The sequence below is a fragment of the Arvicola amphibius genome, chromosome 8, assembly GCF_903992535.2.
Source record: "Arvicola amphibius chromosome 8, mArvAmp1.2, whole genome shotgun sequence".
Classification (NCBI taxonomy): domain Eukaryota; kingdom Metazoa; phylum Chordata; class Mammalia; order Rodentia; family Cricetidae; genus Arvicola; species Arvicola amphibius.
In genome coordinates, this window is record NC_052054.1 from 79,411,028 (window position 1) to 79,417,495 (window position 6,468).

The window sequence follows — 6,468 nt, forward strand, 5'->3', positions numbered from 1 at the left end:
CAAGCAAGTTGTGCATATATCTAAAGAATTTCCCAGGGCTAGAGAAATGATTCATTGGTTAATAGTACTGGCTGCTCTAGTAGAGGACCCAGGTAGGTTTGAATTCCAGCACCTATATGGTAAGACACAACTGTCTATAATTCCAGTGCCCTCTTCTGGCTTCTGTACACAGACACATATGCAGGCAATAAGTTAATGCATAAAATAAATCTTAAAACAACGATTTCACATAGAATGTACAACCATACAGTTTCCCACTCACCATCATGAGTTCTTTGAGGAGAATTTTCTTCTGTTTTCCTTACTTTATAGACCTCGTCACTATGAATTTTACAGTGTACAGTAATATTATCAACAACTAAATGCATTACAACATTCTATGTACTTACAAGGTTTCATGCCAGTGTGACTGTTCAGGTGTAGCACATGTTACAGTAGTGATGCAGGGATATCCTGACTTATCGGAAAGCCAGTCTATACTTAGAGCCGCAATAGGACAGTTCTGGGGAGTGGAGCCACAATAGGACAGCTCTGGAGGGGTAGAATCACAATAGGACAGCTCTGGAGGGGTGGAGCCGCAATAGGACAGCTCTGGAGGCTGGAGCTGCAATAGGACAGCTCAACTCTGGAGGAAAGTGTCCTGACTATCAGTAAGCCAGGCTACCTGAAGCTGGGGTGCAGTGGGGAATGGTCTCCCTGCAGGACATAGGGATCCTGCTCTTCTCCTGGAGAGCCACTATAGCTGAGTTATGCTCTGTACCCTTAAGAGAACCTCCTAGCCGAGCTATCTTCTCCGTTCTCTGGCTCAAGATGTTTCTTCTTTGTTAATGCTCTGCTAAATAGGAAGCCCATGCAGAAATGTAGCAATCTCCTCCGGCTCTGGGGGAAAAGTTGTTACTTTTTCCTGTCTGGCCTTGCTCAGCCCCCTTAAAGAGCATCCTAGCAAGGTTCTGTTCCGCTCTGCCTTGCTGAGACCCCCTAGGGACCCTCTCTGCAAGGTTTTACAGCTCAGTCCCCTAAGAGATGACCCAGCCAGGTTCTTCTAGTTTGCTCTGCTGGGGCCAATAAAGGTCATGACCCAAGACTCTTTTGAGAAAGAGATGTATTTGGGAAGGAGGAGTTCAGGAGGGTGGCTGCCTCTGCTAGGGAGGAATAAATGGTAGTCTCTAACTGAACTGGTGGAGATGCTTATATAGGACTTCTTAGGGGCGGAGTTTTCCCAGGGAGAAGGGGATTGGTTGGTTTTTCCCTGCTCAGGGATTGGTCAATTTAACTGGTCGGGGCAGAGATGGCTCTGACTTAATAACCAAACTGTGTTTCTTTCATTGTTCCTTTTTAGCTTTTTGACTCTCATCTTAGGACCAGGGCATGTTTCTTTCACGGGCTCTGATTCTAGGGACAAAGTGTGTTTCTTTGACACTAGTGTCAGAGCCCGGGCACATGTCTTCAGTACTAGGTTCAGGGATAAAAATGTTTTTCTCCATGGCCCAGGTCTCAGATCCATGGTGTGTTTCTTTCTCTGACTCTGGGTTCGGAGTCAAGGTGCTCAGTGATTGGTTGGTTTCCTGCTCCACCTGTCCCTTTTACCCTACAGAGTTACCTACGTCAAAGATTTCTCGGTGTTCATTTTCTCGCTGTTACACCTTTTCTAAAACCTATCACAGCTTAAGTCAGAGCTGAAGACTCATGGCCATTCTAGCTATCACGCCTCTGAGGGATGCATGACTCTGGAGGTGGCCTTTCGATCAGAGTTGATTCCGTTTGATTCAGACATCCCCTTCAGGTCTGTGTATGCCAGTCTTCTTTAGCTTGGCGGTCATTTCTGAATATGGAGCTTTTGAGACCAAGAAGTTTGCTATTGTCCTCAGTTTCCAACAAGGAGTCACTGCTTCCAATAGTGTCCCTTTCAAGTGTCACAACCAATGCCATGTTAAGGACACCGTTCTGACCTTCAAACCCAGCACATAGGCCCAACTTTTGCCAAAGTGGTGGCAAAAACCTAATCCATCAAAGACCTGATCCATAGTTCCAGGAAAGTCCTTAAATGTATTGACCTTGCTTTCTGGCTTCTGTAGTTCTGCTTCTTGCTAACTGAAGTTTGACAACCAGCATGTGGTTTTGTGCATTAAATACAAAGAGCTGTAAGATTCAAGGATTCACAATTCCCTGGCAGCCACCATTCAGCAATACAGACTTTCTATTGAGCTTTAAAAGGTGTTCATGTGTACTCTTTGGTGGACTTTGCTTGCAACACTGTGATGATCGCTTTGTTTCGTACCTGCGCTCCAGGTTGGTAAAGAGGAAAATACATGTCGTCAAACTAGAACTCACAGGAAACAGAAAAGGCAAACTGGAAGCAACTCGAAATGTAAGTGAACAGTAACTATTATGAAATTTAGAGAAAGAGCTCTGAGAATGACACCAGTGTCATAGTGTGAGTCTTGGGAATAAGGACAACCCATTAAATCAGTGGTCCCAAAACCTAGGTGATACCCTGGCAAGTTTATTAGCAAGCACTATTTGTTTTTTTAAAGAGTATAATTGTAGGCAGACTTTACTATCCTGACAACTAGTTCCCAAATATTCACACTGAGGCTTATTATTAATTATAAATGCTTGGTTGATAGCTTAGGCTTGTTTTTAGCTAGATCTTATAATTTAAATTAATCCATTTCTATTAATCTTTGTGCTGCCCCAAGGCTTGTTTACCTCATCTGTGTACTGTCCATCCTTCTCACACTGTATCTCATGGTGTCTCCCCCACACTCTGCCCCTCTCCCCAGCATTCTCTCTGCTCCAACAATCTCAAGGCGTCTCCCCCTACTCTCTGCCCTTCTCCCCAGCATTCTCTCTGCATCAACAATCTCATAACGTCTCCCCCACACTCTGACTTTCTCCCCAACATTCTCTCTGCTCCAACAATCTCATGATGTCTCCCCCTACTCTGCCCTTCTCCCCAGCATTCTCTCTGCATCAACAATCCTGCCTAGCTGTCAGCCAATCAGCTTTTATTAACAATGAGAGCAGCACATCTTCATGATGTACAAAAGGATTATATATTCCACAACATATAATCCAAATAAAATGAGTCATAACTTTAGTGCATTGACGAGATCCTCCTAATGCAGATTAGACAGTCTTTCCTGGTAGGTGGTGCACACCTATAGGATCAGTACTCGGGAGCTGGAGGGCAGGAAGATGACTCAGCCGTCAAGAGCACCGTCTGCTCTTCAGGAGTTTTGAGTTCAGTTTCTAGCACCCATATTGCAGCTCACAGACATCTATAACTGCACTGCCATTGCTTCTGATGCTCTCTTCTGGTGTGCAGAAGTACACACATACAAAACACCCGTATACATAAAATACACAAAGAAATCTTTTTTAAAAAAAAGTCAGAAGCTGTAGTGTAACAGGACCCAGACCTTAGCACAACTGACTCCATTCAGCTGTAAAACTCAGTATGTACACAGCACCCCTTGCCAAAATGAAAACAAAGAGCTAATCCATCAAAGTCTATAAATCTGGGAAAGGTTCTAAATGTACTAGTCTTGTGGTTTGGCTTCTGCAGTTCTGCTTTTGGCAAACTGTTCTTGTTAACTGAAGTCTGTCAGCCCAGGACATGGGTTATGTACTTAAAAGCTCACCCTGAGAAAGACTCAGGGCTCCACGGGGATCCCGAATACCCAGTGTAGTTCACAGGTGAGCTAGTAAGAACTTCTATTGGTTTAAACCCATGTCTGAGCAGTCTTCTCTGAGGGATACCCCACAACAGAAGGAAGATCACTTGCTTGAAGTCAGCCTGGTAGACATAGTAAGTTCCAGGCCATCCAAAAATATGTAGTAAAAGACAGGAAAAAAATAGATAACCCAAACACACCAATATATTTGTGATTTTTCCACATTTTAACCTAAATAAAACCCATTTTTTTTTAAAACAACAGATTAAAAAAATGCTGCTTAACACAAGGTATGGTGGCTCACCCTTTAGTTCCAGTACTTAGGAGACAGAGGCAGGTTGATATCTGAGTTGTAGGTCAGCCTGGTCTACAAAGCAAGTTCCAGGACAATCAAGGCTACACAGAGTAACCCTGTCTTGAGGGGAAAACAATAAAACAAAACAAATACACAAAACACAAAACAAACCCCCAAAGGTGCTGACTAGGTAACAAATTTAAAATAGTAACAGAGACATGGTGGCATACACCTATAATCCCAGCACTGGGATAAGATGCTACAGGATCAGGAGTTAGCCTCTGCTACAAAGACAGTTTGAGGCCAGCCTGGGCTACACAACCTTCTCTCAAAATTAACAAATAAAAATGAAAGAAAATATTAACAATCTTATTCCCTGTTCAATTCATATTTATGCATATTTATAATAACTAACATCTTATTAACAGAAATTATTAATCCACCTTGACAGTGTGGTTGTCTTTTTGTTTGAGACAGGGTCTTACTATTTAGTTCTGGCTAGCCTAACTCACAGAGATCCATCTGCCTCTGCCTCCCAAGTACTGGAACTAAAGATGTGCACCACCACTGCCAGGCTAACATGTAATTTTTCTTTAAGTTGTATTTGTTTTTATGAGTATGGGTGCTTGGTTTGAGGTATATCTCTGTATTACTTGTGTTTCTGGTGCCTGCAGAGACCAAAGAGGGCATCAGAGTCCTTGGAACTGGAGTTACAGACAGCTGTGAGCTGCCATGTGGGTGCTGGGAATCCAATCCAGGTCCTCTGGAAGAGCAGCCAGTGCCCTTAACCGCTGAACCATCTCTCCTGCACCAACAATGCTGCTGACACTATTATATCTCCTAAGAAATTTGGTTTGAGGAGATTAATATTATTTTGTGGATGTCATTTAATCTTTGAAACAATATTTAAAAGCATATAACGGTTTCACATAACCGTCTGCCTGTTCTCCTAGTAATTATGAATAATTGACACATAATTCCCAAAGATGTAAATACTGAAAAGGTTCATTTGAATGTTATTAGTGCTCCATTTTTCTCCTGACATGCACTGAAATATAATAAAACCAGTTACAACTGAGAGTTATGGAGGTACCGTTTAAGTAATTCACATGAATTTTGGAGGTTGGGGAAACAAAAAATGGCAATGTATACCAAATCATTGATAATGAATATTCCTGCCAGGTATAGTGGCACTTCCCTTTAATCCCAGCACTCCAGAGGCAGAGGCAGGCAGATCGTCGTCAGTCAGCCAGGACTACACAGTGAGACCCCATCTCCAAAAAAAATTTTTTTTTTGCCTCTTAAAAATGTGCCAGGAATGGTGGTGCATGCCTTTAATCTTATGGCCTGGGAGGCAGGGCAGGCACATCCCTGCAAGTTCAAGGCCAGCCTAACTAGTCTACAAGTGAGTTCCAGGTCATTCAGAGCTCTATAGCAAGACCTATCTCAAAACAAGTCTCTCTCTGTTTCTGTCTCTCTCTCTCTGTGTGTGTGCTCACATCTGTGTATGCCTGCTGGCTGGCATCCTTGAGTGTCCCATGTCTGGAGCTATTCACCTTCATGACGTCTGGGGCTTGCTGACTCAGCTAGGCTCGCTGACTAGTGAACCCCAAAGATGTTCCTGCCTGCCTCTTCAGCACTGAAATTACAAGCCTGTACCATCCCATGCTAGGTTTCTTACGTGGGTGTTAGGATAAACTCAGGTTCTCACACCTGTGCAGCAAGCACTTCAGTGCCTAATGACATTTATAATGCTAAAAGTATAAATATGTAGGTCAATTTGTGCGTGGAATATTTTCCTCAGTGAGATTATTAATTACACCCCCTCTAAAAATCATAGTAAAACCTATATACATTTAAAGTGTTTTTTCTAAAGAATTGGGAAAGAAATCTATTAATGAACACTTAGAGGGAATAGGTTAGAAATATGACAGAGTACAGTACTAAAAACAAATTAAATTAAGCTACAAAATCTTGTATATTTTTAAGAAATTATACTTCATCGATATAATACATTTCTGATAGTAAGATTTTCCTTTCAAAAAACATACAATTAGGATTATATACCCCTTTCAGATTAAATATTGTTTGGTCTAAAAGAATCAATGTAGTTTTATCATTGCTTTTTTCCACTGAATGACCAATCAATACACCATATTGGAATAAATCATTGGAAAATTATTAATAAATACCACAGGACTTCTAAAACGGTCATTGGAATCCTCTTCTTGAAACCTCAAGACTCCATCTTTCCTTACACTTTACCTTGGGGGAAAATCCCCATTCTAAGAGCTCCATACTGAACACAGGCTGTGGTATTTCAGTCTGAACCTTTATTATGGGTTCCAAATATCAACGTCCCTTTTAATAGCCATTTCTCTGCATTCTGTGTGGCTACCTGGTGAAATGACAGAGGCAGTGACAGAAACCCCAGTGCACACAGTCCAAGAAACCACGGCACTTCTCGATGGCATGCCTGCACTCCAACTGCCCCCC